Source organism: Phyllobates terribilis, unplaced genomic scaffold (genome assembly GCF_046119375.1).
Source record: "Phyllobates terribilis strain yellow unplaced genomic scaffold, ASM4611937v1 Scaffold_236__1_contigs__length_3049075, whole genome shotgun sequence".
Classification (NCBI taxonomy): domain Eukaryota; kingdom Metazoa; phylum Chordata; class Amphibia; order Anura; family Dendrobatidae; genus Phyllobates; species Phyllobates terribilis.
The window spans coordinates 400,471-424,991 of NW_027362996.1; the positions used below are offsets into that span (position 1 = coordinate 400,471).

Here is a 24,521-nt window from a genome sequence, read left to right on the forward strand (position 1 = left end):
TCCTCCTTGGGATCCTGGAGTTCGACAGAGATGACATCTTTTGCTTCCAGGACAATGAACTCAAAGGTATTTATACCATCACTTTTAAGAACCAAGGATGCTGCCAACAGTTGGTCCAGAAGGTGAACGAGCATGGTTGGAGAGATGAGATGGATGGCCTGGTGTTTTCCCTGCTTTTCGTCCATGAGGAGGTACAAATAACAACGTATTTTCCCAACCCTTTTGTGGAGAGGCAGGACATCCAAACCTGTTTGAGCCGTCACTGTGATGAGGTGAGATACATTGGGCCTGTGAAGAACTCTGTTGGCTTCTGGGGTGGGAAGCGGAGGTTTCTTGTGCGGTTGCGGAAGGATCCCCAGGGCTATGGAGGAACACATCACCCCCCCTCTACTATCACTATCGGGAAAAGTCGGGGGTATTTATTTTATGCTGGCATGCCTATGTACTGTCGAAATTGTGGGAAAATGGGGCATGTCCAGAGCAATTGTGCAGAGTCCAAGGCATTCCGTTGTAATAACTGTGGTCTACTAGGACATTTATTTAAGGATTGCCCCCATAAGGATTCTTGCAACCTTTGTGGCGTGGACGGCCATATATTTCGGGAGTGCCCACTGAAGACCAAGACCCGAACATATGCGGAAGCTGCTGGAGGACCTATGCCACGGGAAGGACCAGTTCGTGTTCCGGAGACCAGTAAAGGACCTGAGCCTCGTCCTTCTGTTTCCACAACAGAGGAGGTGGCGGAGAAGGTCAAGGGCGCGAGGAAGGAGACGGAGAGGATGGAGCAGGAGTCGGGTCTCCCCCGTGGAGAGCCTCCTGTGGCGAAGTCCCAGAAAAAGGGCGGAGGGCGGACCACCCAAAGACCGGAGCAGAGGGACTCTCCCGTCAGGGAGAAGACCACTGCGTCGATGGTCCCTGGTGTGTTGGAGCAGGGCGCCCCCAATGAGTTGGCGGTGGGGGGCTCTGTGTCGAAGACCCCAGACATACCTAGGGACTCGTGCCAGCAGACCACGGTTCTTTGTCCAGCAGGTGGCAATGATGGTGAGGTTTTCATGTCTGACCTGGAGAGTCTTCAGGAAGTGAGAGGCCACACAGCAATAGCGGAGGATGACTGCACGAGCGACGTGATTGAGTCGTGTGGCAAAAAGTTGAGAGCGGACGATCCTCCGGCATTTAATCCAGACTCGCCTGATGTGTGCCTTGCCAGGGACGATATATGGCAACCCGGTTCCTCCGGGTATCCGATATCCGGTTCGGACCCCCAGAATATTCTCTGCTTCTCCTCAACACTCGAGAGCTTGACGGGGTCTGCAGGGGATATAATGGATGACTCCCCTCCCCCATGACACAAATGCCATCTATTAAGTGTCTCTCACTCAATGTGAGATCTTTAAAGAGCCCTGTCCGCAGGGCTGCTCTCTTTGATTTTTTCAAAACATTAGACTTTGATATTTGTTTCCTACAGGAATGCGGTCTGCAACACGGACTACGGTATAATGAGCTAAAGAAAGACTGGAAACTAGGGCCCTCCATTTGGTCCGGCTCTAATGAGAATAAATCAGCTGGTGTGGGTCTGCTCTGCCGAGGTAATGCTTTTATAATCTCCTCTGTCACTGAGATTGTGCCCGGCAGAGCTATATTAGTACATTTATGTTTTAATAATTTTAACTTTCGTGTTATAAATGTGTATGCCCCTCCAGATAAACAAGAGCGGATACAATTGTTTGAGATTTTACCGTTGTTCTGTGTAGGGTCATCTCCTCTTTTGGTAGCTGGGGACTTTAATTGCCTCAGTGTAAATGAGCGCCGAGGAGGAGGTGACCCAATCCGTAAATTAGATAAATCATGTTTTTTATTAAGTAATTTGCAGACAGATTTTAAGTTGCGCGATGCCTGGAGGTCGCTATCGCCGACGGACCCGGGATTTACGTGGTCCGGTCGGGGAGTGACCTCCAGGATCGATTTTATCTTTTTATCTGAAACTTTTAGCCCTGTATATTTTGTTTTAATTCCTAATTTATTTTCTGACCATAACATATTAAAATTAGAGATAGAATACCAGGGGGAACTAAAGGTGAATAGAGGGTTGTGGCGCCTGGGGGTACACCTATTGGAAGACCCCCTGGTAAGGTCAGATTTTATCAAAAAGTACCAACAATGGAGGCAGCTCAAACCCCCATATTTTAAAATGCTGTCCTGGTGGGAAGGGATTAAAGACAAGATCCAACATTTTTTTATCAGGGCTGGGAAGAGGAAGGCGAGGCAGAAGAAGCAGGGCTATGCAAATTTGAATACTAGACTGCAGACTCTCCTTAAATTCAAAGAGATAGGCTTAGAGGTGCATGATGATATTGTAAGCCTTAAAAATGAGATACAGTCATACCTTGAACAAAAAGGGAAGGAAATAATATTTAATTCTAAGGTGCAATTTTTAGAAGAAGGGGAAAAGTGTACACGTTTCTTTTTCAAAAAAGTGGTGGAGAGGAAAGAAACGATTACCTGCCTAGATGGAGATAGCACAATACAAGGTATGAAGAGGGTAGCTTTTAATTTTTATAGAAACCTTTTTAGCAAAAAAAGTGTTAATAATGTGTTTTTACAAGATGCTCTTAATGTCCTGGATTTTAGGCTAAATTCTGCAGATCAGGGGTTTTTAACAAAAGATATTACTTTAGAAGAACTTTTTAGTGTTTTTAAAAGTTTTTCAAGAGGGAAAGCCCCAGGAGCTGATGGCCTTCCTGTGGAATTTTATTTATCCTTTTGGGATATTTTAAAAGAGGATCTTTTAGCACTTTTTAAAGAGGTTTTTTTGTGTGATAAGTTACCCAAGTCATGGAGGAGGGGGATAGTGTCCTTAATATACAAGAAGAAGGGCGCTCGGGACGACCTCAAAAATTGGAGACCTATCACCCTCCTTAACATGGATTACAAGGTTTTAGCTAAGATTATTGCATGTCGTTTTAAAACTGTTATTAATGTGTTAATACAACCCGAACAAGTATGTGGTGTACCAGGGAGGAGTATTACAGAGACCCTAAATACGATCAGAGACGTAATATGGTACAGTAAAGACAGGGATCAAGGGCTGGCCCTGTTAGCGCTAGACTTCGAGAAAGCGTTTGACAGGGTTTCTCATGAGTATCTTTTTAAAGTTTTAAAACAAATGGCAATCCCAGACTGGTTTTTATCTCGCATTAAGAGTTTATATAACAATATGTTTTCACAAATCTCTGTCAATGGTTTTTTAACTGATTTTATCCCACTGGAATCCGGAGTGAAGCAGGGATGTCCATTATCCCCAATTCTGTTTATTTGTGCTATGGAACCCCTTTTATGCATGATCCGGAAAGACAAGGTAGTCCGGGGGGTTCCTGTCCCAGGAGGGGGAGGGGCTCAGGTTAAAGTGCTTGGATATATGGATGACGTGACGGCTATTTGCACTGATCCTGCTTCACTCCGGAGAGTAGTATTGTGCACCAATCTTTTTAGTCAAGCTTCTGGTTTTAAAATGAATTTTAATAAAACTGAGTGTTTGATTATGGGTGCCTGGGATAGAAATGACTTACCGACTGTTAATGTGAAATATGACAATGTAAAAATTTTAGGGGTTGTATTTGATGCAAATAATGATGGGCTTGTGAGTTGGGGAGAGGTTCAAGATAAAATGGCAAAGAAACTTTCCTTTTGGACCCTGAGGAATCTTTCGATCGAAGGGAAAGTCCTTGTTATTAAATCTGTTTTATTACCTATGATTTTATATATTGCCATGGTGTATCCTCCCTCTGACTTAATGCTAAAAAAACTAACTCGTTGTATTTTTATGTTTATATGGGGCTCTAAAATGGAAAAGCTTAAACGATCAGAAATGTATAAGAGAAAGCAGAATGGAGGAAAAGATGTTCCCGATCTTCGCCTGTTTTTATATGTAAATTTTTTCTGTTTTTGTTTTAAAGCTTTTAAGTCTGATACTACTTTTGGCCTGTTTTTAAAATACACGTGTGGTTTTATCTTTAAGAGATGGTTTAGGCCATCCTTATCAGCGCCTGTTTTATTGTGTCCAAAGCACCTTATTATTTTAGAAAAAGTTACAAAGACTCATAATTTAAAAGACCTTGGAGCTGACATCATTCTGGACCGGAAGAAGCTATTTGTCCACTTGAGGAGAGAAGAAGAGACATCCCCAGTTTGCAACTACTCATGGAACAGATCCAAACGTGTGTGGAGGAATGTCTTCGGGAAGTTCCTCGCCAATGTCCATAAAGACCTTGCCTGGATGTCCGTCCACCAGTGCCTCCCAACCAGAGAATTCCAACACCGGAGAGGCCTGGTGGCACGGGCAAAATGCCCAAGAGACTCTTGCCATTGTGATGAGACCGTTATGCACCTTTTTTGGAACTGCACCTTTGCACAAGAACTCTGGGTGAAATTGGGGATTCTTTTAAAGTGGGTTTGCGGTTTAAAGGACTTTTATTATGAATATGTTTTATACGGACTTTTTAATTGCCCTACTGCATACCAATCTGAAATCTGCTGGTGTATAATAAACTGTGCCAAGAATGCAATTTGGAAAGCAAGGAATATTTTATTGTTTAATCGTGATTTTATTTCTGTGCTTGATTGTATTAAACTGGCTTTTAGTGAAATGTATGTTTATTATTTAAAAAATGTAAAAGATATGGGCAAGAAGGAAGCGAACCGTAGATGGTGCTTTTATATGTGGAATTCTATTTTATATTGATTATTCTCTGTAATGTATAATTGTTAAATGTTTTTATGGGTTTTTTTGTACTTGAAAGGTTTCGCATTGATTGTCTTGTAATCTGACTTATGCACAATAAAATTATGTTGAAACCTTATCTGTTCTTATCAGTTTAATATCTGATACGTCCCCTATCTGGGGACCATATATTAAATGGATTTTTAGAACAGGGAGATGGAAAAAGAGCTTGCTCTGTCCACTCCACGCATTGACCTGGTATTGCAGTATCTCCAGGACCGGTGCACCCCTTCTTTAATGCAGTTTCTAAAATCAGAAAGAATTGAATTCAATGCTTTTTGTTCATTTTGCTTGTTTGTCGGATTTTGGGATGGACTCTTTGGCTTTGCTTTTCTTCTCCTCATTGGATTTTTCATGTTAAAAGTTGCAGAAGCCAGATGACAAGCTCATTTTGGTTCAACTTCAGCAACTGTGCATTGCATTGCCATGTAATGTAATGTAATGCAATGCTATCTATCTAGCTCTCCCTCTATACTTCCTTTTGGATAAACAGACATATTAGGCAAGCATTTTGGAGCTTTCACCTAAATAACTACAGGTGGTGAGATAAGCTGCACAATATAATTGACCTTTCAGTATATTGTTGCACACACACCATCTATTTAGCAAATGCCCTTGTTATCAACAGCAGCCTTTTAAACTCACCTGAGCTAACAGGTATGTGAGCTGGTTACTCTGCTGCGCTTAAAATTTCTTTTTTGGTTTGCTACAATGCCTTTTCTGAAACGTTGTCTCCCTCTGCTGGAACACTGACTTCTTTCATTTAATGCCTGCAGACTATAAAAGAGAAACCAACCCAAAAAGTTTGGTTGATTAGTCTGTGGCATTCTTTTAAACGGTTGCTTATGGCGGTCTCTGTGAGCTTCTCAGTGACATTCAGCCATCCAGGTATCCCGCCTGCAGTAGACGGAATGTGGCAATGGAACGCTGGCTGCGCGTGTCATAATAGGCTCTGAGCCTTTATATACCTGCGCACAGCAGCAGCCACCTTCAGTCTGCTGCTGGACAGCCAGCAGCAGCAGCAGCAGGAGAGGTAATTAATCAGCAACCCTCCTGCTAAGAGTAGACAGCTGCTCGTTCCACCCCCCCCCCCGCCTTAATTGGTTCTCCTCCCTTCCAACGGTGTTGAGGCGGGTGGGAACAGCCGGGGGTTGAGGGTACTGTGCTAAAAGAGGTGGAGTTATGCAGATCTAAAACGCGTGGATTGCAGCAGCAGCAAGCCGAAAAGTGCAGGCATGTGAGGGATCTAGAGGTTGACAGCATGTCTTCTTAACGGGAGTCCAGGTGGCCATCTCCACAAATGGACTTTTCAGAATCCTTGGGTGGCACCGTAGTCGGAAACCAATTCTGGTTATCGCTTCTCGGCCTTTTGGCTAAGATCAAGTGTAGTATCTGTTCTTATCAGTTTAATATCTGATACGTCCCCTATCTGGGGACCATATATTAAATGGATTTTTAGAACAGGGAGATGGAAAAAGAGCTTGCTCTGTCCACTCCACGCATTGACCTGGTATTGCAGTATCTCCAGGACCGGTGCACCCCTTCTTTAATGCAGTTTCTAAAATCAGAAAGAATTGAATTCAATGCTTTTTGTTCATTTTGCTTGTTTGTCGGATTTTGGGATGGACTCTTTGGCTTTGCTTTTCTTCTCCTCATTGGATTTTTCATGTTAAAAGTTGCAGAAGCCAGATGACAAGCTCATTTTGGTTCAACTTCAGCAACTGTGCATTGCATTGCCATGTAATGTAATGTAATGCAATGCTATCTATCTAGCTCTCCCTCTATACTTCCTTTTGGATAAACAGACATATTAGGCAAGCATTTTGGAGCTTTCACCTAAATAACTACAGGTGGTGAGATAAGCTGCACAATATAATTGACCTTTCAGTATATTGTTGCACACACACCATCTATTTAGCAAATGCCCTTGTTATCAACAGCAGCCTTTTAAACTCACCTGAGCTAACAGGTATGTGAGCTGGTTACTCTGCTGCGCTTAAAATTTCTTTTTTGGTTTGCTACAATGCCTTTTCTGAAACGTTGTCTCCCTCTGCTGGAACACTGACTTCTTTCATTTAATGCCTGCAGACTATAAAAGAGAAACCAACCCAAAAAGTTTGGTTGATTAGTCTGTGGCATTCTTTTAAACTGTTGCTTATGGCGGTCTCTGTGAGCTTCTCAGTGACATTCAGCCATCCAGGTATCCCGCCTGCAGTAGACGGAATGTGGCAATGGAACGCTGGCTGCGCGTGTCATAATAGGCTCTGAGCCTTTATATACCTGCGCACAGCAGCAGCCACCTTCAGTCTGCTGCTGGACAGCCAGCAGCAGCAGCAGCAGGAGAGGTAATTAATCAGCAACCCTCCTGCTAAGGGTAGACAGCTGCTCGTTCCACCCCCCCCCGCCTTAATTGGTTCTCCTCCCTTCCAACGGTGTTGAGGCGGGTGGGAACAGCCGGGGGTTGAGGGTACTGTGCTAAAAGAGGTGGAGTTATGCAGATCTAAAACGCGTGGATTGCAGCAGCAGCAAGCCGAAAAGTGCAGGCATGTGAGGGATCTAGAGGTTGACAGCATGTCTTCTTAACGGGAGTCCAGGTGGCCATCTCCACAAATGGACTTTTCAGAATCCTTGGGTGGCACCGTAGTCGGAAACCATTTCTGGTTATCGCTTCTCGGCCTTTTGGCTAAGATCAAGTGTAGTATCTGTTCTTCTCAGTTTAATATCTGATACGTCCCCTATCTGGGGACCATATATTAAATGGATTTTTAGAACAGGGAGATGGAAAAAGAGCTTGCTCTGTCCACTCCACGCATTGACCTGGTATTGCAGTATCTCCAGGACCGGTGCACCCCTTCTTTAATGCAGTTTCTAAAATCAGAAAGAATTGAATTCAATGCTTTTTGTTCATTTTGCTTGTTTGTCGGATTTTGGGATGGACTCTTTGGCTTTGCTTTTCTTCTCCTCATTGGATTTTTCATGTTAAAAGTTGCAGAAGCCAGATGACAAGCTCATTTTGGTTCAACTTCAGCAACTGTGCATTGCATTGCCATGTAATGTAATGTAATGCAATGCTATCTATCTAGCTCTCCCTCTATACTTCCTTTTGGATAAACAGACATATTAGGCAAGCATTTTGGAGCTTTCACCTAAATAACTACAGGTGGTGAGATAAGCTGCACAATATAATTGACCTTTCAGTACATTGTTGCACACACACCATCTATTTAGCAAATGCCCTTGTTATCAACAGCAGCCTTTTAAACTCACCTGAGCTAACAGGTATGTGAGCTGGTTACTCTGCTGCGCTTAAAATTTCTTTTTTGGTTTGCTACAATGCCTTTTCTGAAAAGTTGTCTCCCTCTGCTGGAACACTGACTTCTTTCATTTAATGCCTGCAGACTATAAAAGAGAAACCAACCCAAAAAGTTTGGTTGATTAGTCTGTGGCATTCTTTTAAACTGTTGCTTATGGCGGTCTCTGTGAGCTTCTCAGTGACATTCAGCCATCCAGGTATCCCGCCTGCAGTAGACGGAATGTGGCAATGGAACGCTGGCTGCGCGTGTCATAATAGGCTCTGAGCCTTTATATACCTGCGCACAGCAGCAGCCACCTTCAGTCTGCTGCTGGACAGCCAGCAGCAGCAGCAGCAGGAGAGGTAATTAATCAGCAACCCTCCTGCTAAGGGTAGACAGCTGCTCGTTCCACCCCCCCCCCGCCTTAATTGGTTCTCCTCCCTTCCAACGGTGTTGAGGCGGGTGGGAACAGCCGGGGGTTGAGGGTACTGTGCTAAAAGAGGTGGAGTTATGCAGATCTAAAACGCGTGGATTGCAGCAGCAGCAAGCCGAAAAGTGCAGGCATGTGAGGGATCTAGAGGTTGACAGCATGTCTTCTTAACGGGAGTCCAGGTGGCCATCTCCACAAATGGACTTTTCAGAATCCTTGGGTGGCACCGTAGTCGGAAACCAATTCTGGTTATCGCTTCTCGGCCTTTTGGCTAAGATCAAGTGTAGTATCTGTTCTTATCAGTTTAATATCTGATACGTCCCCTATCTGGGGACCATATATTAAATGGATTTTTAGAACAGGGAGTTGGAAAAAGAGCTTGCTCTGTCCACTCCACGCATTGACCTGGTATTGCAGTATCTCCAGGACCGGTGCACCCCTTCTTTAATGCAGTTTCTAAAATCAGAAAGAATTGAATTCAATGCTTTTTGTTCATTTTGCTTGTTTGTCGGATTTTGGGATGGACTCTTTGGCTTTGCTTTTCTTCTCCTCATTGGATTTTTCATGTTAAAAGTTGCAGAAGCCAGATGACAAGCTCATTTTGGTTCAACTTCAGCAACTGTGCATTGCATTGCCATGTAATGTAATGTAATACAATGCTATCTATCTAGCTCTCCCTCTATACTTCCTTTTGGATAAACAGACATATTAGGCAAGCATTTTGGAGCTTTCACCTAAATAACTACAGGTGGTGAGATAAGCTGCACAATATAATTGACCTTTCAGTATATTGTTGCACACACACCATCTATTTAGCAAATGCCCTTGTTATCAACAGCAGCCTTTTAAACTCACCTGAGCTAACGGGTATGTGAGCTGGTTACTCTGCTGCGCTTAAAATTTCTTTTTTGGTTTGCTACAATGCCTTTTCTGAAACGTTGTCTCCCTCTGCTGGAACACTGACTTCTTTCATTTAATGCCTGCAGACTATAAAAGAGAAACCAACCCAAAAAGTTTGGTTGATTAGTCTGTGGCATTCTTTTAAACGGTTGCTTATGGCGGTCTCTGTGAGCTTCTCAGTGACATTCAGCCATCCAGGTATCCCGCCTGCAGTAGACGGAATGTGGCAATGGAACGCTGGCTGCGCGTGTCATAATAGGCTCTGAGCCTTTATATACCTGCGCACAGCAGCAGCCACCTTCAGTCTGCTGCTGGACAGCCAGCAGCAGCAGCAGCAGGAGAGGTAATTAATCAGCAACCCTCCTGCTAAGGGTAGACAGCTGCTCGTTCCACCCCCCCCCCCCGCCTTAATTGGTTCTCCTCCCTTCCAACGGTGTTGAGGCGGGTGGGAACAGCCGGGGGTTGAGGGTACTGTGCTAAAAGAGGTGGAGTTATGCAGATCTAAAACGCGTGGATTGCAGCAGCAGCAAGCCGAAAAGTGCAGGCATGTGAGGGATCTAGAGGTTGACAGCATGTCTTCTTAACGGGAGTCCAGGTGGCCATCTCCACAAATGGACTTTTCAGAATCCTTGGGTGGCACCGTAGTCGGAAACCAATTCTGGTTATCGCTTCTCGGCCTTTTGGCTAAGATCAAGTGTAGTATCTGTTCTTATCAGTTTAATATCTGATACGTCCCCTATCTGGGGACCATATATTAAATGGATTTTTAGAACAGGGAGATGGAAAAAGAGCTTGCTCTGTCCACTCCACGCATTGACCTGGTATTGCAGTATCTCCAGGACCGGTGCACCCCTTCTTTAATGCAGTTTCTAAAATCAGAAAGAATTGAATTCAATGCTTTTTGTTCATTTTGCTTGTTTGTCGGATTTTGGGATGGACTCTTTGGCTTTGCTTTTCTTCTCCTCATTGGATTTTTCATGTTAAAAGTTGCAGAAGCCAGATGACAAGCTCATTTTGGTTCAACTTCAGCAACTGTGCATTGCATTGCCATGTAATGTAATGTAATGCAATGCTATCTATCTAGCTCTCCCTCTATACTTCCTTTTGGATAAACAGACATATTAGGCAAGCATTTTGGAGCTTTCACCTAAATAACTACAGGTGGTGAGATAAGCTGCACAATATAATTGACCTTTCAGTATATTGTTGCACACACACCATCTATTTAGCAAATGCCCTTGTTATCAACAGCAGCCTTTTAAACTCACCTGAGCTAACAGGTATGTGAGCTGGTTACTCTGCTGCGCTTAAAATTTCTTTTTTGGTTTGCTACAATGCCTTTTCTGAAACGTTGTCTCCCTCTGCTGGAACACTGACTTCTTTCATTTAATGCCTGCAGACTATAAAAGAGAAACCAACCCAAAAAGTTTGGTTGATTAGTCTGTGGCATTCTTTTAAACTGTTGCTTATGGCGGTCTCTGTGAGCTTCTCAGTGACATTCAGCCATCCAGGTATCCCGCCTGCAGTAGACGGAATGTGGCAATGGAACGCTGGCTGCGCGTGTCATAATAGGCTCTGAGCCTTTATATACCTGCGCACAGCAGCAGCCACCTTCAGTCTGCTGCTGGACAGCCAGCAGCAGCAGCAGCAGGAGAGGTAATTAATCAGCAACCCTCCTGCTAAGGGTAGACAGCTGCTCGTTCCACCCCCCCCCGCCTTAATTGGTTCTCCTCCCTTCCAACGGTGTTGAGGCGGGTGGGAACAGCCGGGGGTTGAGGGTACTGTGCTAAAAGAGGTGGAGTTATGCAGATCTAAAACGCGTGGATTGCAGCAGCAGCAAGCCGAAAAGTGCAGGCATGTGAGGGATCTAGAGGTTGACAGCATGTCTTCTTAACGGGAGTCCAGGTGGCCATCTCCACAAATGGACTTTTCAGAATCCTTGGGTGGCACCGTAGTCGGAAACCATTTCTGGTTATCGCTTCTCGGCCTTTTGGCTAAGATCAAGTGTAGTATCTGTTCTTCTCAGTTTAATATCTGATACGTCCCCTATCTGGGGACCATATATTAAATGGATTTTTAGAACAGGGAGATGGAAAAAGAGCTTGCTCTGTCCACTCCACGCATTGACCTGGTATTGCAGTATCTCCAGGACCGGTGCACCCCTTCTTTAATGCAGTTTCTAAAATCAGAAAGAATTGAATTCAATGCTTTTTGTTCATTTTGCTTGTTTGTCGGATTTTGGGATGGACTCTTTGGCTTTGCTTTTCTTCTCCTCATTGGATTTTTCATGTTAAAAGTTGCAGAAGCCAGATGACAAGCTCATTTTGGTTCAACTTCAGCAACTGTGCATTGCATTGCCATGTAATGTAATGTAATGCAATGCTATCTATCTAGCTCTCCCTCTATACTTCCTTTTGGATAAACAGACATATTAGGCAAGCATTTTGGAGCTTTCACCTAAATAACTACAGGTGGTGAGATAAGCTGCACAATATAATTGACCTTTCAGTACATTGTTGCACACACACCATCTATTTAGCAAATGCCCTTGTTATCAACAGCAGCCTTTTAAACTCACCTGAGCTAACAGGTATGTGAGCTGGTTACTCTGCTGCGCTTAAAATTTCTTTTTTGGTTTGCTACAATGCCTTTTCTGAAAAGTTGTCTCCCTCTGCTGGAACACTGACTTCTTTCATTTAATGCCTGCAGACTATAAAAGAGAAACCAACACAAAAAGTTTGGTTGATTAGTCTGTGGCATTCTTTTAAACTGTTACTTATGGCGGTCTCTGTGAGCTTCTCAGTGACATTCAGCCATCCAGGTATCCCGCCTGCAGTAGACGGAATGTGGCAATGGAACGCTGGCTGCGCGTGTCATAATAGGCTCTGAGCCTTTATATACCTGCGCACAGCAGCAGCCACCTTCAGTCTGCTGCTGGACAGCCAGCAGCAGCAGCAGCAGGAGAGGTAATTAATCAGCAACCCTCCTGCTAAGGGTAGACAGCTGCTCGTTCCACCCCCCCCCCGCCTTAATTGGTTCTCCTCCCTTCCAACGGTGTTGAGGCGGGTGGGAACAGCCGGGGGTTGAGGGTACTGTGCTAAAAGAGGTGGAGTTATGCAGATCTAAAACGCGTGGATTGCAGCAGCAGCAAGCCGAAAAGTGCAGGCATGTGAGGGATCTAGAGGTTGACAGCATGTCTTCTTAACGGGAGTCCAGGTGGCCATCTCCACAAATGGACTTTTCAGAATCCTTGGGTGGCACCGTAGTCGGAAACCAATTCTGGTTATCGCTTCTCGGCCTTTTGGCTAAGATCAAGTGTAGTATCTGTTCTTATCAGTTTAATATCTGATACGTCCCCTATCTGGGGACCATATATTAAATGGATTTTTAGAACAGGGGGTTGGAAAAAGAGCTTGCTCTGTCCACTCCACGCATTGACCTGGTATTGCAGTATCTCCAGGACCGGTGCACCCCTTCTTTAATGCAGTTTCTAAAATCAGAAAGAATTGAATTCAATGCTTTTTGTTCATTTTGCTTGTTTGTCGGATTTTGGGATGGACTCTTTGGCTTTGCTTTTCTTCTCCTCATTGGATTTTTCATGTTAAAAGTTGCAGAAGCCAGATGACAAGCTCATTTTGGTTCAACTTCAGCAACTGTGCATTGCATTGCCATGTAATGTAATGTAATGCAATGCTATCTATCTAGCTCTCCCTCTATACTTCCTTTTGGATAAACAGACATATTAGGCAAGCATTTTGGAGCTTTCACCTAAATAACTACAGGTGGTGAGATAAGCTGCACAATATAATTGACCTTTCAGTATATTGTTGCACACACACCATCTATTTAGCAAATGCCCTTGTTATCAACAGCAGCCTTTTAAACTCACCTGAGCTAACGGGTATGTGAGCTGGTTACTCTGCTGCGCTTAAAATTTCTTTTTTGGTTTGCTACAATGCCTTTTCTGAAACGTTGTCTCCCTCTGCTGGAACACTGACTTCTTTCATTTAATGCCTGCAGACTATAAAAGAGAAACCAACCCAAAAAGTTTGGTTGATTAGTCTGTGGCATTCTTTTAAACTGTTGCTTATGGCGGTCTCTATGAGCTTCTCAGTGACATTCAGCCATCCAGGTATCCCGCCTGCAGTGGACGGAATGTGGCAATGGAACGCTGGCTGCGCGTGTCATAATAGGCTCTGAGCCTTTATATACCTGCGCACAGCAGCAGCCACCTTCAGTCTGCTGCTGGACAGCCAGCAGCAGCAGCAGCAGGAGAGGTAATTAATCAGCAACCCTCCTGCTAAGGGTAGACAGCTGCTCGTTCCACCCCCCCCCCCCGCCTTAATTGGTTCTCCTCCCTTCCAACGGTGTTGAGGCGGGTGGGAACAGCCGGGGGTTGAGGGTGCTGTGCTAAAAGAGGTGGAGTTATGCAGATCTAAAACGCGTGGATTGCAGCAGCAGCAAGCCGAAAAGTGCAGGCATGTGAGGGATCTAGAGGTTGACAGCATGTCTTCTTAACGGGAGTCCAGGTGGCCATCTCCACAAATGGACTTTTCAGAATCCTTGGGTGGCACCGTAGTCGGAAACCAATTCTGGTTATCGCTTCTCGGCCTTTTGGCTAAGATCAAGTGTAGTATCTGTTCTTATCAGTTTAATATCTGATACGTCCCCTATCTGGGGACCATATATTAAATGGATTTTTAGAACAGGGAGATGGAAAAAGAGCTTGCTCTGTCCACTCCACGCATTGACCTGGTATTGCAGTATCTCCAGGACCGGTGCACCCCTTCTTTAATGCAGTTTCTAAAATCAGAAAGAATTGAATTCAATGCTTTTTGTTCATTTTGCTTGTTTGTCGGATTTTGGGATGGACTCTTTGGCTTTGCTTTTCTTCTCCTCATTGGATTTTTCATGTTAAAAGTTGCAGAAGCCAGATGACAAGCTCATTTTGGTTCAACTTCAGCAACTGTGCATTGCATTGCCATGTAATGTAATGTAATGCAATGCTATGTATCTAGCTCTCCCTCTATACTTCCTTTTGGATAAACAGACATATTAGGCAAGCATTTTGGAGCTTTCACCTAAATAACTACAGGTGGTGAGATAAGCTGCACAATATAATTGACCTTTCAGTATATTGTTGCACACACACCATCTATTTAGCAAATGCCCTTGTTATCAACAGCAGCCTTTTAAACTCACCTGAGCTAACAGGTATGTGCGCTGGTTACTCTGCTGCGCTTAAAATTTCTTTTTTGGTTTGCTACAATGCCTTTTCTGAAACGTTGTCTCCCTCTGCTGGAACACTGACTTCTTTCATTTAATGCCTGCAGACTATAAAAGAGAAACCAACCCAAAAAGTTTGGTTGATTAGTCTGTGGCATTCTTTTAAACTGTTGCTTATGGCGGTCTCTGTGAGCTTCTCAGTGACATTCAGCCATCCAGGTATCCCGCCTGCAGTAGACGGAATGTGGCAATGGAACGCTGGCTGCGCGTGTCATAATAGGCTCTGAGCCTTTATATACCTGCGCACAGCAGCAGCCACCTTCAGTCTGCTGCTGGACAGCCAGCAGCAGCAGCAGCAGGAGAGGTAATTAATCAGCAACCCTCCTGCTAAGGGTAGACAGCTGCTCGTTCCACCCCCCCCCCGCCTTAATTGGTTCTCCTCCCTTCCAACAGTGTTGAGGCGGGTGGGAACAGCCGGGGGTTGAGGGTACTGTGCTAAAAGAGGTGGAGTTATGCAGATCTAAAACGCGTGGATTGCAGCAGCAGCATGCCGAAAAGTGCAGGCATGTGAGGGATCTAGAGGTTGACAGCATGTCTTCTTAACGGGAGTCCAAGTGGCCATCTCCACAAATGGACTTTTCAGAATCCTTGGGTGGCACCGTAGTCGGAAACCAATTCTGGTTATCGCTTCTCGGCCTTTTGGCTAAGATCAAGTGTAGTATCTGTTCTTATCAGTTTAATATCTGATACGTCCCCTATCTGGGGACGATATATTAAATGGATTTTTAGAACAGGGAGATGGAAAAAGAGCTTGCTCTGTCCACTCCACGCATTGACCTGGTATTGCAGTATCTCCAGGACCGGTGCACCCCTTCTTTAATGCAGTTTCTAAAATCAGAAAGAATTGAATTCAATGCTTTTTGTTCATTTTGCTTGTTTGTCGGATTTTGGGATGGACTCTTTGGCTTTGCTTTTCTTCTCCTCATTGGATTTTTCATGTTAAAAGTTGCAGAAGCCAGATGACAAGCTCATTTTGGTTCAACTTCAGCAACTGTGCATTGCATTGCCATGTAATGTAATGTAATGCAATGCTATCTATCTAGCTCTCCCTCTATACTTCCTTTTGGATAAACAGACATATTAGGCAAGCATTTTGGAGCTTTCACCTAAATAACTACAGGTGGTGAGATAAGCTGCACAATATAATTGACCTTTCAGTATATTGTTGCACACACACCATCTATTTAGCAAATGCCCTTGTTATCAACAGCAGCCTTTTAAACTCACCTGAGCTAACAGGTATGTGAGCTGGTTACTCTGCTGCGCTTAAAATTTCTTTTTTGGTTTGCTACAATGCCTTTTCTGAAACGTTGTCTCCCTCTGCTGGAACACTGACTTCTTTCATTTAATGCCTGCAGACTATAAAAGAGAAACCAACCCAAAAAGTTTGGTTGATTAGTCTGTGGCATTCTTTTAAACTGTTGCTTATGGCGGTCTCTGTGAGCTTCTCAGTGACATTCAGCCATCCAGGTATCCCGCCTGCAGTAGACGGAATGTGGCAATGGAACGCTGGCTGCGCGTGTCATAATAGGCTCTGAGCCTTTATATACCTGCGCACAGCAGCAGCCACCTTCAGTCTGCTGCTGGACAGCCAGCAGCAGCAGCAGCAGGAGAGGTAATTAATCAGCAACCCTCCTGCTAAGGGTAGACAGCTGCTCGTTCCACCCACCCCCCCCCCGCCTTAATTGGTTCTCCTCCCTTCCAACGGTGTTGAGGCGGGTGGGAACAGCCGGGGGTTGAGGGTACTGTGCTAAAAGAGGTGGAGTTATGCAGATCTAAAACGCGTGGATTGCAGCAGCAGCAAGCCGAAAAGTGCAGGCATGTGAGGGATCTAGAGGTTGACAGCATGTCTTCTTAACGGGAGTCCAGGTGGCCATCTCCACAAATGGACTTTTCAGAATCCTTGGGTGGCACCGTAGTCGGAAACCAATTCTGGTTATCGCTTCTCGGCCTTTTGGCTAAGATCAAGTGTAGTATCTGTTCTTATCAGTTTAATATCTGATACGTCCCCTATCTGGGGACCATATATTAAATGGATTTTTAGAACAGGGAGATGGAAAAAGAGCTTGCTCTGTCCACTCCACGCATTGACCTGGTATTGCAGTATCTCCAGGACCGGTGCACCCCTTCTTTAATGCAGTTTCTAAAATCAGAAAGAATTGAATTCAATGCTTTTTGTTCATTTTGCTTGTTTGTCGGATTTTGGGATGGACTCTTTGGCTTTGCTTTTCTTCTCCTCATTGGATTTTTCATGTTAAAAGTTGCAGAAGCCAGATGACAAGCTCATTTTGGTTCAACATCAGCAACTGTGCATTGCATTGCCATGTAATGTAATGTAATGCAATGCTATCTATCTAGCTCTCCCTCTATACTTCCTTTTGGATAAACAGACATATTAGGCAAGCATTTTGGAGCTTTCACCTAAATAACTACAGGTGGTGAGATAAGCTGCACAATATAATTGACCTTTCAGTATATTGTTGCACACACACCATCTATTTAGCAAATGCCCTTGTTATCAACAGCAGCCTTTTAAACTCACCTGAGCTAACAGGTATGTGAGCTGGTTACTCTGCTGCGCTTAAAATTTCTTTTTTGGTTTGCTACAATGCCTTTTCTGAAACGTTGTCTCCCTCTGCTGGAACACTGACTTCTTTCATTTAATGCCTGCAGACTATAAAAGAGAAACCAACCCAAAAAGTTTGGTTGATTAGTCTGTGGCATTCTTTTAAACTGTTGCTTATGGCGGTCTCTGTGAGCTTCTCAGTGACATTCAGCCATCCAGGTATCCCGCCTGCAGTAGACGGAATGTGGCAATGGAACGCTGGCTGCGCGTGTCATAATAGGCTCTGAGCCTTTATATACCTGCGCACAGCAGCAGCCACCTTCAGTCTGCTGCTGGACAGCCAGCAGCAGCAGCAGCAGGAGAGGTAATTAATCAGCAACCCTCCTGCTAAGGGTAGACAGCTGCTCGTTCCACCCCCCCCCGCCTTAATTGGTTCTCCTCCCTTCCAACGGTGTTGAGGCGGGTGGGAACATCCGGGGGTTGAGGGTACTGTGCTAAAAGAGGTGGAGTTATGCAGATCTAAAACGCGTGGATTGCAGCAGCAGCAAGCCGAAAAGTGCAGGCATGTGAGGGATCTAGAGGTTGACAGCATGTCTTCTTAACGGGAGTCCAGGTGGCCATCTCCACAAATGGACTTTTCAGAATCCTTGGGTGGCACCGTAGTCGGAAACCAATTCTGGTTATCGCTTCTCGGCCTTTTGGCTAAGATCAAGTGTAGTATCTGTTCTTATCAGTTTAATATCTGATACGTCCCCTATCTGGGGACCATATATTAAATGGATTTTTAGAACAGGGAGATGGAAAAAGAGCTTGCTCTGTCCACTCCACGCATTGACCTGGTATTGCAGTATCTCCAGGACCGGTGCACCCCTTCTTTAATGCAGTTTCTAAAATCAGAAAGAATTGAATTCAATGCTTTTTGTTCATTTTGCTTGTTTGTCGGATTTTGGGATGGACTCTTTACTTTGCTTTTCTTCTCCTCATTGGATTTTTCATGTTAAAAGTTGCAGAAGCCAGATGACAAGCTCATTTTGGTTCAACTTCAGCAACTGTGCATTGCATTGCCATGTAATGTAATGTAATGCAATGCTATCTATCTAGCTCTCCCTCTATACTTCCTTTTGGATAAACAGACATATTAGGCAAGCATTTTGGAGCTTTCACCTAAATAACTACAGGTGGTGAGATAAGCTGCACAATATAATTGACCTTTCAGTATATTGTTGCACACACACCATCTATTTAGCAAATGCCCTTGTTATCAACAGCAGCCTTTTAAACTCACCTGAGCTAACAGGTATGTGAGCTGGTTACTCTGCTGCGCTTAAAATTTCTTTTTTGGTTTGCTACAATGCCTTTTCTGAAACGTTGTCTCCCTCTGCTGGAACACTGACTTCTTTCATTTAATGCCTGCAGACTATAAAAGAGAAACCAACCCAAAAAGTTTGGTTGATTAGTCTGTGGCATTCTTTTAAACTGTTGCTTATGGCGGTCTCTGTGAGCTTCTCAGTGACATTCAGCCATCCAGGTATCCCGCCTGCAGTAGACGGAATGTGGCAATGGAACGCTGGCTGCGCGTGTCATAATAGGCTCTGAGCCTTTATATACCTGCGCACAGCAGCAGCCACCTTCAGTCTGCTGCTGGACAGCCAGCAGCAGCAGCAGCAGGAGAGGTAATTAATCAGCAACCCTCCTGCTAAGGGTAGACAGCTGCTCGTTCCACCCCCCCCCCCGCCTTAATTGGTTCTCCTCCCTTCCAACGGTGTTGAGGCGGGTGGGAACAGCCGGGGGTTGAGGGTACTGTGCTAAAAGAGGTGGAGTTATGCAGATCTAAAACGCGTGGATTGCAGCAGCAGCAAGCCGAAAAGTGCAGGCATGTGAGGGATCTAGAGGTTGACAGCATGTCTTCTTAACGGGAGTCCAGGTGGCCATCTCCACAAATGGACTTTTCAGAATCCTTGGGTGGCACCGTAGTCGGAAACCAATTCTGGTTATCGCTTCTCGGCCTTTTGGCTAAGATCAAGTGTAGTATCTGTTCTTATCAGTTTAATATCTGATACGTCCCCTATCTGGGGACCATATATTAAATGGATTTTTAGAACAGGGAGATGGAAAAAGAGCTTGCTCTGTCCACTCCACGCATTGACCTGGTATTGCAGTATCTCCAGGACCGGTGCACCCCTTCTTTAATGCAGTTTCTAAAATCAGAAAGAATTGAATTCAATGCTTTTTGTTCATTTTGCTTGTTTGTCGGATTTTGGGATGGACTCTTTGGCTTTGCTTTTCTTCTCCTCATTGGATTTTTCATGTTAAAAGTTGCAGAAGCCAGATGACAAGCTCATTTTGGTTCAACTTCAGCAACTGTGCATTGCATTGCCATGTAATGTAATGTAATGCAATGCTATCTATCTAGCTCTCCCTCTATACTTCCTTTTGGATAAACAGACATATTAGGCAAGCATTTTGGAGCTTTCACCTAAATAACTACAGGTGGTGAGATAAGCTGCACAATATAATTGACCTTTCAGTATATTGTTGCACACACACCATCTATTTAGCAAATGCCCTTGTTATCAACAGCAGCCTTTTAAACTCACCTGAGCTAACAGGTATGTGAGCTGGTTACTCTGCTGCGCTTAAAATTTCTTTTTTGGTTTGCTACAATGCCTTTTCTGAAACGTTGTCTCCCTCTGCTGGAACACTGACTTCTTTCATTTAATGCCTGCAGACTATAAAAGAGAAACCAACCCAAAAAGTTTGGTTGATTAGTCTGTGGCATTCTTTTAAACTGTTGCTTATGGCGGTCTCTGTGAGCTTCTCAGTGACATTCAGCCATCCAGGTATCCCGCCTGCAGTAGACGGAATGTGGCAATGGAACGCTGGCTGCGCGTGTCATAATAGGCTCTGAGCCTTTATATACCTGCGCACAGCAGCAGCCACCTTCAGTCTGCTGCTGGACAGCCAGCAGCAGCAGCAGCAGGAGAGGTAATTAATCAGCAACCCTCCTGCTAAGGGTAGACAGCTGCTCGTTCCACCCCCCCCCCCGCCTTAATTGGTTCTCCTCCCTTCCAACGGTGTTGAGGCGGGTGGGAACAGCCGGGGGTTGAGGGTACTGTGCTAAAAGAGGTGGAGTTATGCAGATCTAAAACGCGTGGATTGCAGCAGCAGCAAGCCGAAAAGTGCAGGCATGTGAGGGATCTAGAGGTTGACAGCATGTCTTCTTAACGGGAGTCCAGGTGGCCATCTCCACAAATGGACTTTTCAGAATCCTTGGGTGGCACCGTAGTCGGAAACCAATTCTGGTTATCGCTTCTCGGCCTTTTGGCTAAGATCAAGTGTAGTATCTGTTCTTATCAGTTTAATATCTGATACGTCCCCTATCTGGGGACCATATATTAAATGGATTTTTAGAACAGGGAGATGGAAAAAGAGCTTGCTGTGTCCACTCCACGCATTGACCTGGTATTGCAGTATCTCCAGGACCGGTGCACCCCTTCTTTAATGCAGTTTCTAAAATCAGAAAGAATTGAATTCAATGCTTTTTGTTCATTTTGCTTGTTTGTCGGATTTTGGGATGGACTCTTTGGCTTTGCTTTTCTTCTCCTCATTGGATTTTTCATGTTAAAAGTTGCAGAAGCCAGATGACAAGCTCATTTTGGTTCAACTTCAGCAACTGTGCATTGCATTGCCATGTAATGTAATGTAATGCAATGCTATCTATCTAGCTCTATATCTATACTTCCTTTTGGATAAACAGACATATTAGGCAAGCATTTTGGAGCTTTCACCTAAATAACTACAGGTGGTGAGATAAGCTGCACAATATAATTGACCTTTCAGTATATTGTTGCACACACACCATCTATTTAGCAAATGCCCTTGTTATCAACAGCAGCCTTTTAAACTCACCTGAGCTAACAGGTATGTGAGCTGGTTACTCTGCTGCGCTTAAAATTTCTTTTTTGGTATGCTACAATGCCTTTTCTGAAACGTTGTCTCCCTCTGCTGGAACACTGACTTCTTTCATTTAATGCCTGCAGACTATAAAAGAGAAACCAACCCAAAAAGTTTGGTTGATTAGTCTGTGGCATTCTTTTAAACTGTTGCTTATGGCGGTCTCTGTGAGCTTCTCAGTGACATTCAGCCATCCAGGTATCCCGCCTGCAGTAGACGGAATGTGGCAATGGAACGCTGGCTGCGCGTGTCATAATAGGCTCTGAGCCTTTATATACCTGCGCACAGCAGCAGCCACCTTCAGTCTGCTGCTGGACAGCCAGCAGCAGCAGCAGCAGGAGAGGTAATTAATCAGCAACCCTCCTGCTAAGGGTAGACAGCTGCTCGTTCCACCCCCCCCCCGCCTTAATTGGTTCTCCTCCCTTCCAACGGTGTTGAGGCGGGTGGGAACAGCCGGGGGTTGAGGGTACTGTGCTAAAAGAGGTGGAGTTATGCAGATCTAAAACGCGTGGATTGCAGCAGCAGCAAGCCGAAAAGTGCAGGCATGTGAGGGATCTAGAGGTTGACAGCATGTCTTCTTAACGGGAGTCCAGGTGGCCATCTCCACAAATGGACTTTTCAGAATCCTTGGGTGGCACCGTAGTCGGAAACCAATTCTGGTTATCGCTTCTCGGCCTTTTGGCTAAGATCAAGTGTAGTATCTGTTCTTATCAGTTTAATATCTGATACGTCCCCTATCTGGGGACCATATATTAAATGGATTTTTAGAACAGGGAGATGGAAAAAGAGCTTGCTCTGTCCACTCCACGCATTGACCTGGTATTGCAGTATCTCCAGGACCGGTGCACCCCTTCTTTAATGCAGTTTCTAAAATCAGAAAGAATTGAATTCAATGCTTTTTGTTCATTTTGCTTGTTTGTCGGATTTTGGGATGGACTCTTTGGCTTTGCTTTTCTTCTCCTCATTGGATTTTTCATGTTAAAAGTTGCAGAAGCCAGATGACAAGCTCATTTTGGTTCAACTTCAGCAACTGTGCATTGCATTGCCATGTAATGTAATGTAATGCAATGCTATCTATCTAGCTCTATATCTATACTTCCTTTTGGATAAACAGACATATTAGGCAAGCATTTTGGAGCTTTCACCTAAATTACTACAGGTGGTGAGATAAGCTGCACAATATAATTGACCTTTCAGTATATTGTTGCACACACACCATCTATTTAGCAAATGCCCTTGTTATCAACAGCAGCCTTTTAAACTCACCTGAGCTAACAGGTATGTGAGCTGGTTACTCTGCTGCGCTTAAAATTTCTTTTTTGGTTTGCTACAATGCCTTTTCTGAAACGTTGTCTCCCTCTGCTGGAACACTGACTTCTTTCATTTAATGCCTGCAGACTATAAAAGAGAAACCAACCCAAAAAGTTTGGTTGATTAGTCTGTGGCATTCTTTTAAACTGTTGCTTATGGCGGTCTCTGTGAGCTTCTCAGTGACATTCAGCCATCCAGGTATCCCGCCTGCAGTAGACGGAATGTGGCAATGGAATGCTGGCTGCGCGTGTCATAATAGGCTCTGAGCCTTTATATACCTGCGCACAGCAGCAGCCACCTTCAGTCTGCTGCTGGACAGCCAGCAGCAGCAGCAGCAGGAGAGGTAATTAATCAGCAACCCTCCTGCTAAGGGTAGACAGCTGCTCGTTCCACCCCCCCCCCGCCTTAATTGGTTCTCCTCCCTTCCAACGGTGTTGAGGCGGGTGGGAACAGCCGGGGGTTGAGGGTACTGTGCTAAAAGAGGTGGAGTTATGCAGATCTAAAACGCGTGGATTGCAGCAGCAGCAAGCCGAAAAGTGCAGGCATGTGAGGGATCTAGAGGTTGACAGCATGTCTTCTTAACGGGAGTCCAGGTGGCCATCTCCACAAATGGACTTTTCAGAATCCTTGGGTGGCACCGTAGTCGGAAACCAATTCTGGTTATCGCTTCTCGGCCTTTTGGCTAAGATCAAGTGTAGTATCTGTTCTTATCAGTTTAATATCTGATACGTCCCCTATCTGGGGACCATATATTAAATGGATTTTTAGAACAGGGAGATGGAAAAAGAGCTTGCTCTGTCCACTCCACGCATTGACCTGGTATTGCAGTATCTCCAGGACCGGTGCACCCCTTCTTTAATGCAGTTTCTAAAATCAGAAAGAATTGAATTCAATGCTTTTTGTTCATTTTGCTTGTTTGTCGGATTTTGGGATGGACTCTTTGGCTTTGCTTTTCTTCTCCTCATTGGATTTTTCATGTTAAAAGTTGCAGAAGCCAGATGACAAGCTCATTTTGGTTCAACTTCAGCAACTGTGCATTGCATTGCCATGTAATGTAATGTAATGCAATGCTATCTATCTAGCTCTCCCCCTATACTTCCTTTTGGATAAACAGACATATTAGGCAAGCATTTTGGAGCTTTCACCTAAATAACTACAGGTGGTGAGATAAGCTGCACAATATAATTGACCTTTCAGTATATTGCTGCACACACACCATCTATTTAGCAAATGCCCTTGTTATCAACAGCAGCCTTTTAAACTCACCTGAGCTAACAGGTATGTGAGCTGGTTACTCTGCTGCGCCTAAAATTTCTTTTTTGGTTTGCTACAATGCCTTTTCTGAAACGTTGTCTCCCTCTGCTGGAACACTGACTTCTTTCATTTAATGCCTGCAGACTATAAAAGAGAAACCAACCCAAAAAGTTTGGTTGATTAGTCTGTGGCATTCTTTTAAACTGTTGCTTATGGCGGTCTCTGTGAGCTTCTCAGTGACATTCAGCCATCCAGGTATCCCGCCTGCAGTAGACGGAATGTGGCAATGGAACGCTGGCTGCGCGTGTCATAATAGGCTCTGAGCCTTTATATACCTGCGCACAGCAGCAGCCACCTTCAGTCTGCTGCTGGACAGCCAGCAGCAGCAGCAGCAGGAGAGGTAATTAATCAGCAACCCTCCTGCTAAGGGTAGACAGCTGCTCGTTCCACCCCCCCCCCCCGCCTTAATTGGTTCTCCTCCCTTCCAACGGTGTTGAGGCGGGTGGGAACAGCCGGGGGTTGAGGGTACTGTGCTAAAAGAGGTGGAGTTATGCAGATCTAAAACGCGTGGATTGCAGCAGCAGCAAGCCGAAAAGTGCAGGCATGTGAGGGATCTAGAGGTTGACAGCATGTCTTCTTAACGGGAGTCCAGGTGGCCATCTCCACAAATGGACTTTTCAGAATCCTTGGGTGGCACCGTAGTCGGAAACCAATTCTGGTTATCGCTTCTCGGCCTTTTGGCTAGGATCA

At 44.7% G+C, this 24,521-nt stretch overlaps 15 non-coding genes across 15 annotated transcripts; all 15 read left to right on the forward strand.

Annotated features, from left to right (window-relative positions):
- Positions 1–4,823: 4,823 nt before the first annotated feature.
- On the forward strand, positions 4,824–5,009 carry LOC141216804 (U2 spliceosomal RNA). Its single transcript, XR_012285808.1, has one exon. It is a non-coding gene; the product is annotated as a U2 spliceosomal RNA (small nuclear RNA).
- A 1,121-nt stretch (positions 5,010–6,130) lies between these two features.
- On the forward strand, positions 6,131–6,321 carry LOC141217044 (U2 spliceosomal RNA). The gene has a single exon (XR_012285921.1). It is a non-coding gene; the product is annotated as a U2 spliceosomal RNA (small nuclear RNA).
- Positions 6,322–7,440: 1,119 nt separating this feature from the next.
- LOC141216615 (U2 spliceosomal RNA) lies at positions 7,441–7,631 on the forward strand. Its single transcript, XR_012285641.1, has one exon. It is a non-coding gene; the product is annotated as a U2 spliceosomal RNA (small nuclear RNA).
- Positions 7,632–8,751: 1,120 nt separating this feature from the next.
- Positions 8,752–8,942, forward strand: LOC141216421 (U2 spliceosomal RNA). Its single transcript, XR_012285455.1, has one exon. It is a non-coding gene; the product is annotated as a U2 spliceosomal RNA (small nuclear RNA).
- Positions 8,943–10,064: 1,122 nt separating this feature from the next.
- Positions 10,065–10,255, forward strand: LOC141217045 (U2 spliceosomal RNA). Its single transcript, XR_012285922.1, has one exon. It is a non-coding gene; the product is annotated as a U2 spliceosomal RNA (small nuclear RNA).
- Positions 10,256–11,374: 1,119 nt separating this feature from the next.
- LOC141216616 (U2 spliceosomal RNA) lies at positions 11,375–11,565 on the forward strand. Its single transcript, XR_012285642.1, has one exon. It is a non-coding gene; the product is annotated as a U2 spliceosomal RNA (small nuclear RNA).
- Positions 11,566–12,685: 1,120 nt separating this feature from the next.
- LOC141217227 (U2 spliceosomal RNA) lies at positions 12,686–12,876 on the forward strand. Its single transcript, XR_012286096.1, has one exon. It is a non-coding gene; the product is annotated as a U2 spliceosomal RNA (small nuclear RNA).
- A 1,122-nt stretch (positions 12,877–13,998) lies between these two features.
- LOC141217046 (U2 spliceosomal RNA) lies at positions 13,999–14,189 on the forward strand. The gene has a single exon (XR_012285923.1). It is a non-coding gene; the product is annotated as a U2 spliceosomal RNA (small nuclear RNA).
- A 1,120-nt stretch (positions 14,190–15,309) lies between these two features.
- On the forward strand, positions 15,310–15,500 carry LOC141216271 (U2 spliceosomal RNA). Its single transcript, XR_012285311.1, has one exon. It is a non-coding gene; the product is annotated as a U2 spliceosomal RNA (small nuclear RNA).
- Positions 15,501–16,624: 1,124 nt separating this feature from the next.
- On the forward strand, positions 16,625–16,815 carry LOC141217048 (U2 spliceosomal RNA). Its single transcript, XR_012285925.1, has one exon. It is a non-coding gene; the product is annotated as a U2 spliceosomal RNA (small nuclear RNA).
- Positions 16,816–17,934: 1,119 nt separating this feature from the next.
- On the forward strand, positions 17,935–18,125 carry LOC141217050 (U2 spliceosomal RNA). The gene has a single exon (XR_012285926.1). It is a non-coding gene; the product is annotated as a U2 spliceosomal RNA (small nuclear RNA).
- A 1,120-nt stretch (positions 18,126–19,245) lies between these two features.
- On the forward strand, positions 19,246–19,436 carry LOC141217051 (U2 spliceosomal RNA). The gene has a single exon (XR_012285927.1). It is a non-coding gene; the product is annotated as a U2 spliceosomal RNA (small nuclear RNA).
- Positions 19,437–20,557: 1,121 nt separating this feature from the next.
- LOC141216545 (U2 spliceosomal RNA) lies at positions 20,558–20,748 on the forward strand. Its single transcript, XR_012285575.1, has one exon. It is a non-coding gene; the product is annotated as a U2 spliceosomal RNA (small nuclear RNA).
- A 1,120-nt stretch (positions 20,749–21,868) lies between these two features.
- LOC141217052 (U2 spliceosomal RNA) lies at positions 21,869–22,059 on the forward strand. Its single transcript, XR_012285928.1, has one exon. It is a non-coding gene; the product is annotated as a U2 spliceosomal RNA (small nuclear RNA).
- A 1,120-nt stretch (positions 22,060–23,179) lies between these two features.
- Positions 23,180–23,370, forward strand: LOC141217053 (U2 spliceosomal RNA). Its single transcript, XR_012285929.1, has one exon. It is a non-coding gene; the product is annotated as a U2 spliceosomal RNA (small nuclear RNA).
- The last annotated feature ends 1,151 nt before the right edge of the window (positions 23,371–24,521 follow it).